Source organism: Vicugna pacos, chromosome 3 (genome assembly GCF_048564905.1).
Source record: "Vicugna pacos chromosome 3, VicPac4, whole genome shotgun sequence".
Taxonomy (NCBI): domain Eukaryota; kingdom Metazoa; phylum Chordata; class Mammalia; order Artiodactyla; family Camelidae; genus Vicugna; species Vicugna pacos.
In genome coordinates, this window is record NC_132989.1 from 110,327,842 (window position 1) to 110,346,254 (window position 18,413).

General features: G+C 42.0%; 1 long non-coding RNA gene across 3 annotated transcripts; it reads right to left on the bottom strand.

Moving 5' to 3' along the window:
- Positions 1-14,100: 14,100 nt before the first annotated feature.
- LOC140689994 (uncharacterized) lies at positions 14,101-16,909 on the bottom strand. Of its 3 annotated transcripts, XR_012065153.1 has the most exons (4): positions 16,883-16,909; positions 16,288-16,368; positions 15,802-15,980; positions 14,101-14,406 (listed from the first exon to the last, which is right to left on the bottom strand). It is a non-coding gene; the product is annotated as an uncharacterized lncRNA (long non-coding RNA). The 3 variants fall into 3 exon arrangements; XR_012065151.1 differs by lacking the exon at positions 14,101-14,406 and having other exon boundaries at positions 15,682-15,980; XR_012065152.1 differs by lacking the exon at positions 14,101-14,406 and having other exon boundaries at positions 15,682-15,983.
- Positions 16,910-18,413: the final 1,504 nt, after the last annotated feature.

Consider the following 18,413-nt stretch of genomic DNA (forward strand, 5'->3'; position numbering starts at 1 on the left):
ACGCTGGTTGCTCCTCTGGGGCGCGGGAAGCTTCTGGTGGGATGCAAGCGCGGCCTCTCGGAAAATTCTGGGAATTCCATCTGGACGGATCCCTCACATCGAAGGCCCATTGAGTGGGAAGGAAAGAAACCTGGTTGATGGCATGATGTGGGAGAGGGGACTGGTCGCTTTTCCCTCCCCTGGCAAGATGACAGGATTCCCTTCCCTGGCCCATACCGCTGATGGGTCACGGCTTTGGGAGGGCGAGACTGGAATCCAGCTGTTGGCCCAGGGCCCGTTCCACTAGATTGGGCAAATTTTCTGATCTTTATTTCCCTCCTCGGTCAGCAGAACGGGGTTATACTTACTTAGAACACAGTTTACTTAAGGAGCGGTTATTGACAAAATTAATCATCTGATAAAGTGGTTTATCAAAAGGAAAAAACCAAGGAAATAGCAAACAGTAAAAATAAATAGTCCAACAATAAAAAGGCACTTCCGGCAAGGTTCTTTCACCCACGATTGTCTAGTCAGAGGGCCCTTTTTTCCAGAAGAACAAGGAAGAAAATTAAAATCCTGGTGACCACTTCCTCTCCCACAGTTCCAGAGACAGATTTGCATGTAACATGTCTTTGGCACCTTTAAAAAAAGAGGGTGGGAAGGGATAGACTGGGACTTCAAAATTGTAGAATAGATAAACAAGATTACACTGTATAGCACAGGGAAATATACACAAAATGTTATGATAAATCACAGAGAAAAAAATGTGACAATGAGTGTGTATATGACCATGAATGACTGAAAAATTGTGCTGAACACTGGAATTTGACACAACATTGTAAAATGATTGTAAATCAATAAAAAATGTTTAAAAAAATAAAATAAAAAATATACAACAAAGACCTACTATATAGTACAAAGAACTATATTCAATATCTTAAAAAAAAATTCCATAGCTAAAGGAAGATGTGGAAAGCACCCTGGAATTGTAGGTGGCTCCAGTATACTTAGAGCATATCTACAAGAAATCACACCCCCTCTTTTCTGAGTCTCAGAGTAAATGTTTAGAGGATCCCAGGTCTTTGGCATCTCCAGGGAGATTCTGAATCAGAGCAATAGCAATTACTATAATGCTAGTGACTTATCGACAGCTGACATCAGGCCAGGCACTTAGGTAATCCTTTTATGTATTTTTTTTGTATTATTTCACCTAATCCTCACACTGGCCCACGAGGCAGGTACTGTTGTTACACAGTTTACAGATGGGGAAACTGAGGCTGAGTAAATGCTAATACAGAGTTTGAACCTAGGTCTGATCTGTCTGCCACCCCACCACTTTGCAGCCAACGCTTCACAGAAGATAATAAAAGTATCTCCAAACTCTACCGCATGTATAGAGGGAAAGTCCTTTCTATCCAGATCAGATTTTAATACAGATGGGTGGTTTTCTATAGCCATAAACCATGGCTTGGGTTTATCAAGCCTTGTTATTCATACGAGGTAAATGACTTAAAATTGCTTTGTGTAATTAAACATAAATAAGGTTATGAGTACAAATGGTCTATTCTAGAAGCTGAAAATACCAGGACTAATTTCTTGTGGTATAATAGAATAAAATTTGCTTAAGTCCTTTAACCACTGGAAATAAATTAGCCAGTTAACTTTCCCCTTCTCCCCCAAGGTAATATTTATGAACACAGCTGTTTGGATTCAGCCTAAAATCCTTCTAATTAACTCACAATCAGCATTTTGTGGTTTGCTGTAATGTTCATTGTTACTCCAAAAGCTGAGTGGGAGGCTCCTTGCTGTGCTACTTACAGACCTAAACCTTGAAGCTAGACCACCTGGCCTGGCTGCTATTAGCCACATGGTCTGGCTCAATTATTTAAACTTTTTGTGCCTCAGTTTCCTTATCTGTAAAATGCAGGTCAAATGAGTATCTTCCTCTTAGGGTTGTTATAGGGATGAAGTGATTAGATAAATCCAAAAACCTTGTAATACTGCTTGGCACATAATAAACATCATATAAATATTAGTAGTTAGAGGATATGACTATACATAGAGATTTCTGATTGGCTTTCTGGTCTACCCAAGTGTGACTTACTGCCTGTCTTAACAATGATGTTATCCATCTTTTTAAAAATACCTAGATTGTGAGCGTTTTGGTGGCAAGAATTCTGATCTAGAATCCTTAGTGTCTAGCTCAGAGCTTGGACTTTTTTTTATATGGACTGACAAATCTTTATTGCCTTTAATGACACCATCATTGCCTTCTATGCATCTTGAGCACATAGGCTTTTAAAAAAAACCATCTAACTGGTGCTATACTAGAACAGTAACTCTACTGTTGAGCCTAGTATATTAACTTCATATATCATGGACCTACTACATAGATTGAATATTTTTGAATGGGTAAATTGAGAGTATGGTGTGAGGCCACACTCTCAGAGGTCAGCAAAGGCCCCTGCAGCAATTGTCTCAGCTGAAATTTTGACACAAATTATTGCACTCACCAAAACATTGACCTTAGAATAGCTGAAAACAAAGTCAGTGCCTAGTATTGTGCCTAGATGCACATCATTTGATTGTGATGCTGCAGAGTTCAGAATGAGTGGCCGGGGCAAACGCTACTCCAGTTAGTCACATGGACGATCCTGCTATGGCCCAAATCAGAAGAAAGAAAGAGTGGGGGAGAAAGAGAGAGAGAGGGTGGGGGGAACCTGGTCAATAAATCCTAGCAAATATTTTCTTAGAATTTTTGTTTTCAAAAAGTTTTCTTGACCATTTGAACTCTGAAAATGGAATGTGAACGTTCAGAACTGTTAAAGACACTGCAAAATGAATTTTCCATTGCTGTGCCAAACCTTTCATTTTACTCAAGGGTCACTCATGCATATCTGGGTCAGCCTCAGGCTAGGACAAGTTGATGTTTGTCCTGAGAACAGTGGAACCCATTACACCTTCCGCAAATAATTGTAATCTTCATTTCTATTGCAAGTTTGCTTGACTGACTGAACTCCAGTTAAACATCCTCCTCTAAATGGGAGGTTGAAAAAGGAGTTGCTGGTCAGTTGCTGTAATTCCTGCACCAAGAATTGTGCCTGGCATGTAGAAAGTACTTAGCCAATATTCATTGAATGAAAACATGAGTGAGTATGTGAGTGAAGTCAGTGATCGGACATATTACTAAGAATCAGTGGGCTTTTCCTATCTATATTCACTTCCAACTGTTCTTAACCAAATTCATTGCCTTTTTTTTTGGTGTAAAAAACACACAAGGTAAAATTTACCATTTTAACTATTTTTAAGTATATAGTTGAGTGGCATTAAGTACACTCACATTGATATGCAAGTATCAACAATCATCCATCTCCAGAACTTTTTTCATCTTCCCAAACTGCAACTCTGTACCCATTAAACTGTAACTCCCCATTCCTCCCCCTCCCTAAACCCCTACCACTAACAATGGTCATTCTACTTTCTGCCTTTGACTTCTTTCTGAATATGACCACTCTAGCTACTTTTTGTAAGTGAAATCATACAATATCTGTCCTTTGGTGACTGGCTTATTTTACTTAGCATATTAATGTCTTCAAGATGCTTTACTGTTCTAACACATGTCAGAATGTCCTTCTTTTTCAGGGCTGAATAGTATTCCATTATATGTACATATCACCACCACCACCATCATCCTGACCTATTAATTAATTGAGGCCTCATGAAACGCCAGCCTCTATTAAGTGTTCTAGGTGAATTAATTAATCCAACCCCCCATTTGAGACACATACTAGTATTATTCCCAATACACAAAGAGACTGAGGCATGAGATCATTCAGCTGATAAATGGCAGTCAAGAATTTGAACCCATCTTCCAGGGCCATACGGAAAGTATATCCTAAAAAAAAAAAATCACTTCCCAGGAACTCAGTGATGCCCCAAAGGCCATGTGTATTCATTTTCCTGAATGAGCTGAGGCTAGGAGAACCGTGGTCCGCCATGCAATGTGCCAGCCCAGAGCATGGCTGAGATGCACCATGTCCATTGTCACAGCATGAGGCTGAGCAAATGTGTGAGGCCAAGACCCAAGCTGGTGTTTCACAACCAAAGCTGAGAAATCAGCAGATCAAGGCAAGCCTAGGGAAGCCAAGGTGTGAAACCCAAACAGGCAGAGAAAGCAAGAGAGTCCTTGGGAGAGGGGCCAGCACGGCAGGAGCAGAAACAGGCCTAAAGAACCCTGGAGCTTTTCCAGAGGGCACTGGCAGAAGCTTCTGTGATTCTGACACTGAGGCCTTAAGCTGTCCACCTAGGATTATGATTTACAGTGTGTTCCTTGGTCTGGGATTTTATCTCCTGTAAAAATGTATCAGTCAACTGAATTACAGCATGATCCTATCAGTCATTTACACCTTAGTGTCATCAAGCCATGGCTCCTACTAAGAGCAGAGGTTAATAAGGAGAGTGCAAAGAGAGCCTAAGGGGGTGGGAGGGATAATGGAGGGCATCTGAGAACCGAAGAGGGAACTGAAAGACGCAGAGGCGGCGTGTGTGGAGAAGGACTTCACAATTTTGTGTAGGTCCAGCAGACAGAACTTAGTGTTTCCTTTTTTTTTTTTTTCACCCAGCAAATTAGATGGCTTTATTCTTTCCCAAATTTTTGACATCAGTCCTGCCTATAGTTTGCTTGCTCACTGTCTCTGGCCTGTGACTTTGGGGTCTGCACTACCTGGGTGTACTTTCATCTGGCTGACACCAGTGGTCCTTCTGGATTCTGCTCAAGCCTGCTCTCTTTTGAGAATCAATTCCAGACCACCCATCATCACCCATGATGAGTTAGCAGCCTGGCTCCACTGCCCTCTCATACATTTTGACTGTTTCCACTGCACCCAGTATACTGAGAGCTACTTGTCCAAGTCTTCATCTTCTCACACTTGACCGTGAGCTCCAGAGGTCAGGGGCAAGATCTCAGTCTCTCCTGGGTCTCCTGCTCAATATCTGGTGGACACCGACTGAGCTCTTGCAGAACACAGAATATACGGATCATGCCCCTCTTCGAGGGCCTCCGGTCCACTTGCCTTCTCTTTGCTGGGCTCACCAAGTCTGCAAATAGATTCCTTCTCTTTCTTTGCAAATGGGCTCTGAGTGCTCAAATGTTCTGGTCAACGAATTCGTCTCCTGATGGATGGCACTTCCTCTTTCATGCCTGGTAAGCTTTTTAAGATCACAGGGACAGCAGGAGCCTCACCACGTAAAATATACTAATTAGAAAACAATTTTGCTGTATAATGTGAAGATTAAGTGAAAATATATGAAGAGGCACAATCTCGAAAACTTACAGATGCGTTACTAGACTTGCAGCTCTGATGAACCAGCAAAGCGTGTTTTTTATGTTTAGTTAAAGAGGAACAAACAAACAACAGCCTTTGTGGCTTTCTTTACCCTCTTCCCACCCTCATTTTTAGAAGGAAACCCAGGAGGAGAGAAGAGAACCAGATTGCTCTTTTTCTCTGACTCATTTATTTTTCAGGCTCCCTGGGCAGGCAGGCACACTCCGTTAGCTGGCTGCTTTTCTAGCCTGACATTTTGCTTCAGGGTTGACATTTAAGAGAGAGCAGCTGGAAGAGAGTGAATCTTGGAACCATTTAGATCTGGCTCCCCGCCGTCAATAACTAAAAGATAATGAGAAATCACTTATCTTTTCCGGGCCTCAATTTCCTTTACTGTAAAAAGGAATAAAATGTACTGGATGATTCTCAGATTTCATCTAATCCTATAATTATAATTCTGAGACAAAAATTTCCTCTAACGGGTTGGTTTAAAAACTCATGGCGCATATCTACGAATGATAAATGCTGGAGAGGGTGTGGAGAAAAGGGAACCCTCCTACACTGCTGGTGGGAATGTAGTTTGGTGCAACCATTATGGAAAACAGTATGAAGACTCCTCAAAAAACTAAAAATAGACTTACCCTATGATCCAGTAAATCCACTCCTTGGCATATATCCAGAGGGAACTCAAATTTGAAAAGATACATGCACCCCAGTGTTCATAGAAGCACTATATACAATAGCCAAGACATGAAAGCATACTAAGTGTCTAGTGACAGATGACTGGATAAAATTGTGGTATATTTATATAATGGAATACTACTCAGCCATAAAAAAGAATAAAATAATGCCATTTGCAGCAGCCTGGATGGACCTAGAGATAGTCATTCTAAGTGAAGTAAGCCAGAAAGAGAAAGAAAAAATACCATATGATATCACTCATATGTAGAATCTAAAAAAAGAAAAAAAGGGGACACTAATGAATTCATCTGCAAAACAGAAACAGATTCACAGACAGTAAACAATCTTATGGTTACCAGGGGAAAGGGGGTGGGAAGGGATGAATTTTGGAGTTTGAGATTTGCAAATATTAGCCACTATATATAAAAACAGATTAAAAAAATTTTTTTCTGTATAGTACAGGGAACTATATTCCATATCTTGTAATAACCTCTAATGAAAAAGAATATGAAAACAAATATATGTATGTATATGCATGACTGGGACATAGTGCTGTATACCAGAAATTGATGCATTGTAACTGACTATACTTCAATTTAAAAAAAATTGTGGTGCATCTATATGATTATTTATCAGGAAGCAAATAAAACTCCTAGTGTCAAAGATATTGACTGACACTGAAAAGACTCATATTTGTTTGTTGGAGGAAAAAATGCTTTTCTTTTCCTCCTGTAGGGATTGCTGCTGTGTGGATTAAAGGTGCAATGGGGACTTCTTCAGCCCTCTTGTCACTAGAAAGAAAGAGCCTGCATGATATTAATACATACATGGAGGAAGTAGAACTAAGAGATGGAGAAAAAGCCCTAGTATGTTGCTTAAGCTCCTGGATTCAGCCATACCTGAAGCAGTATACTCCTGTATCTTGCAGTTACATGAGCCAACTCCCCTTCCTTCCTTTTTTTTTTTTTTAGCTTAAGGCTATTTAAGATAAGTTCCTTATCAATTGCAACTGAAATAATACTAATACAGTGTGAGCAGCTAAATTTTGTGGAAAAAATATTTATGCACAGAAAAATATTGGAAGAATGAACCCTCAAATATTAATAGTTGTCATCATGGGTGATAATTTTAAAGGCTATTTTTAATTTTCTTCTGCTTACATCTCAGTATTTTCCAAATGTTCCAAATTATATATTACCAGTATAACTTTTCAGTGTTATTTTAACATGTGATCCCCTACGAAACTGCGGAGGGGGAAATTTTCTGTATCATAGAGAATCTTGCCTCCTTGTTTTGGCCCCTTTATCTGAGGTTGATTTTATGCACTACTGATGTTTTTTATTGAGTAGATCTCTAGATCTTAGACGTCAAACCCTATCATACGTACTTTATAAGACAAGCTGTCTTAACAGTTTCTAAGGCCTAGAGGGAGTTTAGCATTTGATTCAATAAACTCTGAGTCAGTAGAAAAAAAACGACCTATTCTTATGGGATAGGTCATTGCTCAGGCCCTAGATTCTGAAACGGGGAGGGCACACTTCCTGTTAAGGGCCAGGTAGTAAATAGTTCAGGCTTTGTGAGCCGCTTACTCTTCATGGCAACCACTCAGCTCTGCCATTGTGTCATGAAAGCAGCCCTAGATAATTTATAAATTAAAGTGAGCATGGCTGTGTGCCAATACAACTTTATTTAAGAACCTTGGAACTCAAGTTTTCTGTAATGTTCACACGTCACAAAATATTCTTTTCCTTTTGATTACTTTCAACCATTGAGAAATGTAAAAACCAATCTCAGCTCACAAACCTTACAAGGACAGGTGCCGGGTCACACTGGGCCTGCAGAAAGTATTTTGCTAAACACCCCCTGCTCTGCAATATTAGGATTTTGGTCATCATGCTAGCCTTTGCTGCAGCTTGAATCTCTGTGATGTCTGTGTTGAGTTTCCTTTAGGAATGATAATCCTACAGCATCCGGCATGGTTTTTTTTAGCAAATCTCAGGGGTTTGGGAGTAGTCGATGGCGTTTGTGTCTCTGCAGACATTATGTTCTTTCCTTTTACTGAGATAAGAGTAGGAATCTTTCTGCTTTTCTCCACCTTTTGTGATAGAGTCAGTATTTTCACACCTCTGCTCAAGGGAGCAGCCATATGGCAGTTCTTGGGGTTGTCAAGCTCTATTTTGGACTCTGAGCTTGAAGCTGGTAGAACTTTAAAGGATTTTTTGTTGATGGCTGCCAGATTGGCTTTCTACTCCATAATGATCCTGAAGTCAAAGAAGCTTATTGCGCTGTCAAAAATATTAAGTAAATGGTTACCAGGCGGAGTGGAGGGAGTGGGAAGGGATAAATTGGGAGTTTGAGATTTGCACATACTAACCAATATATATATATTAGATAACAAGTTTATACTGTATAGCACAGGGAGCCATATTCAGTATCTCATAGTAACTTATGGTGAAGAAGAATATGAGAACGAATGTATGTATGTTCCTGTGTGGCTGAAGTATTGTGCTGTACACCAGAAATTGACACAACATTGTAAACCGACTGTACATCAATAAGCATATATTAAAATAAATAAATAAATATTAAGTAAATGATCAGCCAATGGTAATTTAAATTTTTAAAAGAATATTCAATATGGGAACATTTTTGAGGTTTCATTTTAAGAAGGAAAAGACAAGTAAAGGGTTTACAGTGGTTGCTGTCTTGGTGTCAGTCCAGAATGTTCCTGGCTATAACTAACAAACCTAAACAAAGGCAGATAAAGTGACTAAGAGTCTCAGGTCACAGGAAGTCCAGAGGCAGGCTGGACGCCGCTTCTCAACCCTGTGACTCTCCTGGTCCTTCCAGCATGTTGGCTGTTGATGCTCTAAGCATTGTGCTCAAATTCAGGGAAGGAAGAAGGGGAAGAGGCAGCACCAGCGACCAGCATCCTTCCCAGAAGCGCCTGCAGACAACCACTTGAGTAACATTCCATAGAACGGTGTCACGGGACTACCCGGACTTCAGGGGAAGCTGGGAAAGCACGCGTTAGCTTTTTCAGCCTCTGTGGTGGGGTTGACAACAGAGAAAGGAATTAGGAAGGGCTGTTAGTTGGAATAACAATTATGTGCTACTGAAGAAAATTCTCGATAGCAAGTAAAGCTCTTTCGCCCTACACCAGTGGAACAGGCCACCCAAGGAAGCATAGACTTCATCTGTCTGTGCACTGGGGTGTCCCCAGCTCCTAGCACATTCAAATCATTTAATAAATATTTGCAAAATTAGTGAATAAATGAGCCAATGACAAAAGCTCTTGGAAACTCATTGGTGGTATGATCTGTCCTCTTTTGGATAGCACATCAACAAAGAATTCTTTGGTTCACTCATGGCCCTTCAATCTTCAAGCATGGTTTAAAGCTGCACCATGTGATGGAAAGCTCCACCAGCTGTCTCTGCCCAACATTTAAACCTTGCTGAACTCCTACCTTTCACTGACATCTTTCTTTTTTTTTCCTTAGTTTTTTTTTAACGGAGGTACTAGGAACTGAACCCAGGACCTTATGCATGCTAAGCATGCCTTCTACCACTGAGCTATACCCACCCACCCGCCTACCCATCTTAGATGCATCTTTCTTGACTGATGAGAGGAGATGTACTGCTTCCACTATCTTGCCCAGCTCAGAATGAAGCTGATTAGTGACTACCCAGAGCCAGAATCATGAGACACATTACCACAAAGAGGATGGAGATGGGGGGAACATCACAAAACTTCATTCAGCCCTTCCTATGTCCCGACACCACATGGGGGATTACTTATGAAGTTCATACCACTTTATCAAAGAGGAAGGGAAAGTTCACATACTTAAGTGTGAACATTTGAGTAATGTCATGAGTTAAATAAAACAAGATAAAAAAATAAAATTTTTTAATTATGAAAAGTCAAAAACCAGGAGACAGTGGTCAACAGTGGCAAACTGCCTGAAGACACTGACTCTTCTACCCTACTGTGACCAGAGGCAAAAAACAGGGAAATGGAAAATCAAAGAAATGCCAGTAGGCTAAAAATAAATGCATCATACTTTTGGATGAGGGAAGGCAGATGGAAGACTGAACAGAGAGAGAAAGCTTCCCCCTCAAATGTCCACTAGGAAGAAAACCAAGCAGAAGAATAGCTAATAATAATATTGACAATACATACTGAACGATTATCGTATTCCTGGTACTTCTCAGTGTTTTACATGCATTGTTTCATTTAATTCTCATCATTAATCTCACTAAGTAGGTAAGATTATTATCCCTATTTTACGGATGAGGAGATGGAGGCACAGAGATGTATGTAACAAGGTGCTTCAAAACTGGGTTAATCAGAGATCAAGAGAGAAATCTTGGAAGTAAAAATGTGATAATCCAAATAAAACGTTTAACAAGGCCTGGCCCACAGTACAAGTTTAATCAAGGAAATCATTGTTTTGGGACATTTATTTTCTGTTTCCACTTTTCTTTTCCATTATTGTTCCATTATTGTTTTGTGGTCTACACCAATGTCCAAGACAGAGCACCTTTTATATTACAAGCTCTTTTTGGACAGAGGATACAATTTTAGAATCTTGGATAATAGCACAAAGTCTACTCTAGATCCTCCCTTTGAAGGGAATTAACTCTGAGGTGACGAGAGGAAGCCCATCAATTTCCCCAAGGTCAGGGAGCTACTCAGTAGGCACGACCAAGAATAGAGCCCTGGTCCCTCGGCTCCCAAGTTAATGCCCCTCCATCAGTCTTTTCTTGGTCCAGCCCTGCAGTGGACACGGTGGGTGGGTCGGCTGGGCCCCTTCTTTCAGGAAATGCCCACCCTCCCTGGTTCCATGATGTCTTAAAAGGGCTGTAAATCACAAGGGCCATTAGAGCACCTCATCGCTGTGTTCATGAAGGGGCCAGTGACACACACATAGAGGCAACTGGAGCCTTCCCTGGGTTTGACATATGATATTAAAATAAAGAAGTCACTTTTCACTAGGGTTGCTAGGATAGTGGAAGGGAAAAAATCTTTTTCCTTTAATCATCTTAGGTTTCCCTGCTGTGATCCTATAAATTAGACAGGCAAAAGACAGATTAACAAGAGAAAAACAGAAGTTTTTTTTACATGTGCATCGTGAATTACATGGGAGCACCCAGTGGTGAGTAGCCCAAAGAGGTGGCTAGAATTTGGGCTTATATGCCATCTGAGGCTAAACAAAGAAGAGGGGTTTGGGGCTTCTGGCCAAGGGAGGCATGTTAGGAGAGCTGACCAGGAAAGATATGGTAAATCAGGGTTTACTAAGGTTTGTGGTGCAGATTTAAGTCATGCCTTCTCCACTGATAAGAGTTAAAAGTCCTCCTCTTCCTGTACAGGAGAGGGAGGCATCTTGACAAATGGAAATTTATTTTAAAAATATAAATTTCCTTTACCAAAAAAATGCAACTTATGCCCTGTTTTTAGAGTTTTTCCTGTGTCTGCTGATTCTCATTAAGTCTTTAGCTCAAAATAATCCATTAGCCAAAGAGGCAAATTTGGGGGTGGCATATTCTGGTACCCTTCATTTACTGGGAAGGATCTGCAGTGAGAGTGGCCACAGTCATCACAGCCATCTTACTGTATCAAGTGTGATGCCAGGCCAACCAGGCGATGGAGACAGAGATAGACGGCCTTGATAACACCACTGAGCATGGCCAAGGGCAGTCCCTGGATGACAGCTGTGTGCATAGCTGGTCACAAGATCAATCAGACTGCTTGAGATAGGAAGCCAGAGGGTTCCGGAAGGGAGGGCTCCAGGGAGAAGAATGGAACTGGTTACATATTAATGCATTGGAGCATTTGGAAAATAATATGGCAGGCATCTGGTGGAGCTGATGGCTCACTGGCAAAAAAATTAAATATAAATACACAGAAAACCAAGCAAGTGAGCAAAGAGAGGCAATGAACTCCTGGAAGAAAAAATGATTGTACAAGACGGGAAACATATTACATCATACTTCTTGGCTTGGCAATGGGCAATACTGACATAGTCATAACAAGGTTAAAAAAAGTTGTGACAGACCATGCTGATAGCATGGGAAGAGATAAAAATGTGGGAAAGAGTAACTAACATAGACAAATTTTCATCTCTTATAAAAGGAAGTCAAAAGATAATGTCTAAAATGATAAAGAATACAAAAGGCATATTATTTAGAAATATGAAAAGAAATACCAGAAAAGCTAGAAGGGTTGAAATTTTAGAGCAAGAAGCTTGGGAATTTTGCTATTGTTATAAGCTTCTAAAAGCTATGTGGCTTTTAAAACCACACATACTTACTATTTTACATACATAGTGTATATCAAGTAGCAAATATATATATAGTAAATATATATACTTACATATAACCATATATATAACTAGGCAATATATGTAGTGTGTGTGTGTGTGTATATATATATGTATATACACATACTTTTTTTTTACTAAATATGCACATATACATTTCAAAAAAGTATTTATTTTGGAAAAATATAACACACTCAGTAGTCCCTGAGAAGCCACAAACGTGGGTTGTGTGATGACCTTAAAAATAAGTCAATGATCTTAGGCCATTAAAATGAGTCAGCAAATAAGCACAAGAAATTAAGTGTATATGCCTACTTCAAACACAAGTCTCTGTAAATACAGTGAAACTTAACAATACAGAGGGAAGAAAAGGCAAGAAAAAAGAGTGTTCACTAAAATCAATGTCTTTACACTAAAAACAGACTAACCATATCATCCAGCAATCCCACTCTTGGGCATATATCCAGAGGGAACTTTTCAAAATGATACATGCACCCCAATATTCACAGAAGCCCAGCTTACAATAGCCAAGACATGGAAACAACCTAAATGTCCATCGGCAGATGACTGGATAAAGAAGTTGTGATATGTTTATTCAATGGAACACTATTCAGCCATAAAAAGAATAAAATAATGCCATTTGCAGCAACATGGGTGGATCCGGAGATCATCATTCTAAGTGAAGTTAGCCAGAAAGAGAAAGAAAAACACCATATGATATCACACATGTGGAATCTAAAAAAAAGACAACAAACTTATTTACAAAACAGAAACAGACTCACAGATACAGAAAACAAATTAATGATTATCAGGGAAGGGGGTGCGAAGGGATAAATTGAGAGTTCCAGAATTGCAGATACTGACTACTATATATAAAACAGATAAACAACAAGTTTCTACTGTATAACACAGGGAACTATATTCAATATCTCATAGTAACCTATAATGAAAAAGAATGTGAAAAGGAATATACATATGTATGTGGATGACTGAACTGTTATGCTGTACATCAGAAACTGACACATTGTAAATTGACTATACTTCAATTTTAAAAAATTAATAATTAAAAAATTTAAAAATAAATCAACATCTTTACAACAAAACAACGCATAGCGAGGTCTTTAACTCCATAATGGCTCTGGAACTCCACTAAAGGGAAGGCAGCTTGTGAGCTGGTAGGAGCCAGGTTCTGACCCCATACCCTTCAACACATCATGTTCAAGGTCAGGGCTGAGATCTCAGTACATAACATTTAAAAATTTTAAACATCTTAAAAATAACAGCCATGGAAGTGTGGGTACGTTATCTGCGTCAGAGAAAAATGAAAGGAAGTTTCCACTTTTTAGGAATTCAATATTCTTAAGTCTTCTTTTTCTACCGCAGTTCTTGGGACAAATGCCCTACAACCCTTTGACACTCGGGACATTGGTGGTGCTCTCAGTTCTGCCCTGAAGGCCAAGAGAATATCCCTGAGTTTTGTGTGAACCACCAGGGAGGATTGCTGGATTGCTGCTTGCCTTTCTGCCCAGGCTGAGCTCCAGAATTACGGGGTGTGATGTGGGAGCTCCTGGTCTAAAGCACCATCTCTAAATGCACCAGAAGGTGCTCTTCCACCCAGAGCACCGCAGGAGGGCAAAGGATCTGAATAAGAAGGGCGGGTGTGTCCAGTGGAGCATTGCTTAGATAACACAGAAGGGAGGACCTCGTGGTTTTGGGTGACAGAATCCCAATCGGAAGTATCACTCAATGAATGTTACCTATGTTTAATGTAAACAAGTCCTGTGTTTTACATTTGGAAGCCTTTCTTGACTCCCAGTCGCTCAGATATTGCTGCTAGATCTAAAAAACTGGCTTAAATTTGATATGTTGATCACCCACTGTGGATCAAGTGCCTCTGAGGAAACACAACTGTCACCAGATTTGGGTGACATGGTGATCAACGTGTCAGGCTAAAGAGTCGGGTAGTGAGGATGTGAGGACACGAGACTTCAGAAACAATCGCCTCCCAGATATGATCTCATCCAGAGTCTCTGGTCTCGCGCTTGATTCCTTTATGAGCATTGTCAGTGACTCAATAATCACACACATTTCCATTCAATCATCTAGAAAATAAAAATAAAAACAGCATAAATAATCACAGTATTTAAATTGGTGCCACATACTACAAAGCAAGGCTCAAAAACACCCAGAGCCCTGATCCTCTAGTGAGGTCGAATCCCGCAGTCAGACGTCTCCCTTTCCCCATCTCTCTTCCCATCTCCCTCTTTTTTTCACCCAGCTTTACTGAGCTATAATTGACACATAACATTGTGAAAGTGTAAGGTGTACAATGTGTTGATTTAATACATTTACATATTGCCAAGGATCACCGCCATAGCATTAGCTAACCCCTCATCCCTCATATAATTGCCATTTCTTTTTTGCGGTGGAGAACACCATCTCCCCTCTTTGCTCACTTAATTGATTCTCTTATCCCCCTTCTTTTCCACCTTCCACATTTCTTCTTTATCCTTGTGGTGAACTAAAGAGAAAATTTAAATTAAGTCATTGCTTTCCTGACCCATTTAAAGGTCAGGGTATTTCTCACCAGCTCACATTTCAGACACATCTAGGATGGAAGAGGTTTTGGTCCCAAGCAGGGACCAAAAATGGTTGGCAACAGTCTTCTGAATGAATTCTAAATGTGGTTTTTACTCTAAGGTTGGCTGCTTGGACTTCTGCCTTCCGGTAAGCACATCCATGCCCATCATTCCAATTCCACGCAGCAGCAAGTTCACCTTCACCTGCTCCAAAAGCGTGAAGTTATTGGCCCAGCCCCGACCATCTGCTGTTTGCCCCGGGAGCAGCCTGGGCAAACAGAAGAGGTGGGCAGGTGGGGCAGGAAAGAGCCCTAATTACCCTCGACTCAAAACACAGGCAAGGACCTCAGGCTGGTTTCACAGTGGGCTAGGAGGGCCAGCAACAGTCTCACCCTGCAGGGCCCACAGGAAGCCAGAGAGGAACTGAGTTCACCACACTGTGTAGTCATTGGCACTCACTGGGTTGCTCTGAAGCAAAGCGTCAGAAAACATTTCAGCAGCCACTGAAAAGGAAGAGACATAAATCGTGGAATAAACGTTAGTCTGTCCTGTGGCTGGGTACCCTTAGAGTCAAGTACGGAAAAGTTGTTCTTTTTTCTTTTTTTCTTACTTTGCTTCCTTAAAAAAATAACAGACAGCTGTCAGTGACCACAGAAATTCAGCTTTGCTTTTTCGGGTTGATTTGAGGCTTGTTATAGCAAACTAGGCTCGCTCCCCTCGGTCACTCTTCCGCCCACCCCCGCCACCTCCTACGGGCAGTTGGAGCCCTCTGTGCATAAAGACAAAACTGGAAACAGCAACGTTCACAGGCTGCAATGTATTCCAAAGCCCTCTTTAAAAAGATTTTTTTGAAGAGCCTTCCTCCAGACCTCTATAAAAAAAAAGGTTGAGATTTAGGACCACTGGAATTGTACTAACTGCAACGTGAGGATTTTCTGATGGGAATTCCTTGTGCAACTTGAAAGGTCAGAGACAAATGGGCAGCTTCTGTAACTTGTAGGCATGTTCGAAGTAAACAGGGAGCGTCTAAGAATCACTCAGCTCCAGGTGTGGTGAGTTTCCCGGGAGAGCCCGCAGACTTCCAACATCTTTGGTCTCTGCTGATGAAGAAGGAAAGGGGAGGAGAGACTCACGGTGCCCCAACCCAGGGGAGGGACCCTGGCGTGCGGGGGTCCCCTCTCCCTCCCCCTGCTAGGTTTACAAAAGTGCAGTATCTCCAGGGGGCAGACTGAGGCTCCCGAATGGAAAAAGAGAGGACCAGGCAAATCACGATCACAACAAATGCCGGCCACCATGACACCCGTCTGGCTTTCTGCCCCTCTGGGTGCTTCCTTGAATCGTGCCAGGTGCAAAGGGACCAATGAGGGATGGAGGGAGTCCTGATGGGCAAAAGGACTTGCCCACCAGCAGAAGGTGTTTTGTCCTCCTGCTCCTTGGCTGTCTGGGATCCTCCGAGGGGCGGTCAGTCTTTTTGCCAGGCTGCACCTGGGGGAAGTGGAAACAAGTTTTCTGCCCAGGGGTTTCCTGCCCCACTTCTCTCCCCTAACTTGGTGTTTCCAGTCGTCCTCATCCCCAAGAGATTTTGATCCCAAGAAGTAGTGAAGTCTCTCTCTTTCCCCTTCTCATCTGTTGGGACTTCTCTTAACCATCAGCCTTCTTCCCTACTTTGGCCTCTTTTTCCTCCCACAGGAAAGGCTGCCAGAAGGAGGAGGGAAAGGAGAAACAACCCAGGGGACCAAGAGGAAAAGTCATCAGCAGGCATTTTGAAAACAGCTTCCTCATGACATTATAATGATGGAAACTTTTGGTTTCCTAGTTGCTAAGAAAGAAGTCAGCAAGCCAGGAGCGACCAGAGCCCTGGGCTGCCTCTGTCTGCGGTGCTCTGTGTCCTCCTCCTGTGCACCCAGGCAAGCACCGTGGGAGGTGATCAGGCACCATCAGCCATTCTGACCACCCGAGTATAACTATGGGGGAACTACGGACTCCTCACTCCCCACACCTGGAAGGGTCAGCTGCTGACCACCCCAACCCCTCAGTGACATGAGTTCCAGAATGAGGAGTGGAATTCCACACGTACCATTGGGTGCTTAAAGGAGGAGGGGGAGGTCATCCAATCCAGATCTTTCCCTTTCAGCCAATAATCAAAAGTAGATTTTGTGTGAAGCTTCAAAAATTGTAGGTACTAGGGGGCCATCACCGATCTCATCCCGCTCTAGCCTCCTCTCCCCACCCCCTTCCCATTAGAAGCCTCTGGTTAATGTCTGTGGTCAGGGCAAGCTCTCTCTTCAGACTTTTGAGGGCATTCCCCAGCCCCAGCCTTCTGGCTAGTGTCCCACTGAAAAAAAAAATTGAGAAGTAATTACGTAACATGGTCTGTTGAACTTCCTCTTTGAGGGGCTGCCTCTTGGTAAGCAGTTACAATTCCAGGAGGTGCTCTGGGCACTGTTAGAGATTTTCAAGTGTTCCTGTCTAACTTTTGGAGACTGGAAAGGCTGGTGGGAGTTGTGTTGACTCGTATTATCCAGATAGGCATTGCTATTATGCCATAACATGTCTGCAAAAGAAGGCAAAACCTACAATTCCCAGCTGTGAGAAAACATCCCGAGCGTCTCCATCTATAGTTGAAGTATGGGCTAGTAAGCCTCCTGAGATGGCAAGAAGCATTTGTAATTTTAGGTACTATCTGGCCCACAAAATACTGGGCATGTGGCAATGCAAGTGGATATCCCTGGCCATGCCCTGTGCCCCCACTGTTGAGAGGATGCTTATTGGTGGTACCAAGGATGTGACACAGAATTTCCCTATACAAGTGTTAAGAGGAAAGAGGTCCTTCAAACCTGGGTGGTCGGGAGCACAGAGAAGACAGTACAGACTGGAACAAAATAGAGTTTTTTTCTGGGCACACTAGTTGCCATCAGACCTCCAGATGATTTACAACAGAACCCCAGTGCACAACCTGTGCAAGCCATGTTTAGGTAAGGATGGAGACCATGCAGGACTCTTGCAGCTGGGAGTGACAGAGACATAACTCAGACTGCCGTAAACCAAGAAAGGAATTCATGGCTCATGTTACTAACACATCTGGGCTGCTTCCGGTTTGAGACATGGCTGAATCTAGTGTTTAAACCATGTCGTCATCATCCTTTCTCTTTCTCTTTGAATCTCTCTCTTGTTCTCCACTTCTCATCTCCATGTGTCTCTACTTGGTCTCAGTTGGAAAACTCTCCATGTGACTGATAAAGAGTCACTGCCTCCGGGCTTAGCAACTGTGTAAAAAGAGACAGTTGTCCCTGTTAGCCTGGGGGACAAAGTCCCCGGAAGATGCAGGCTTAGTTTACATGCTCCTCTTGGGGGACAGGGATGGGATACTCTCATTGGCCAGAACTGGGTTACCTGCCCCCTCCCAGCATCTAGGTGGAGGAGAAGGCAGGGTCAGCCCCACATGGTGGGCTTCCCACAGGAGTGAAGTGTTCTGTTGCCAGAACAGGCAGACAACGCAGGAGATGTCCACTCCAAATGTCTATAGAGAA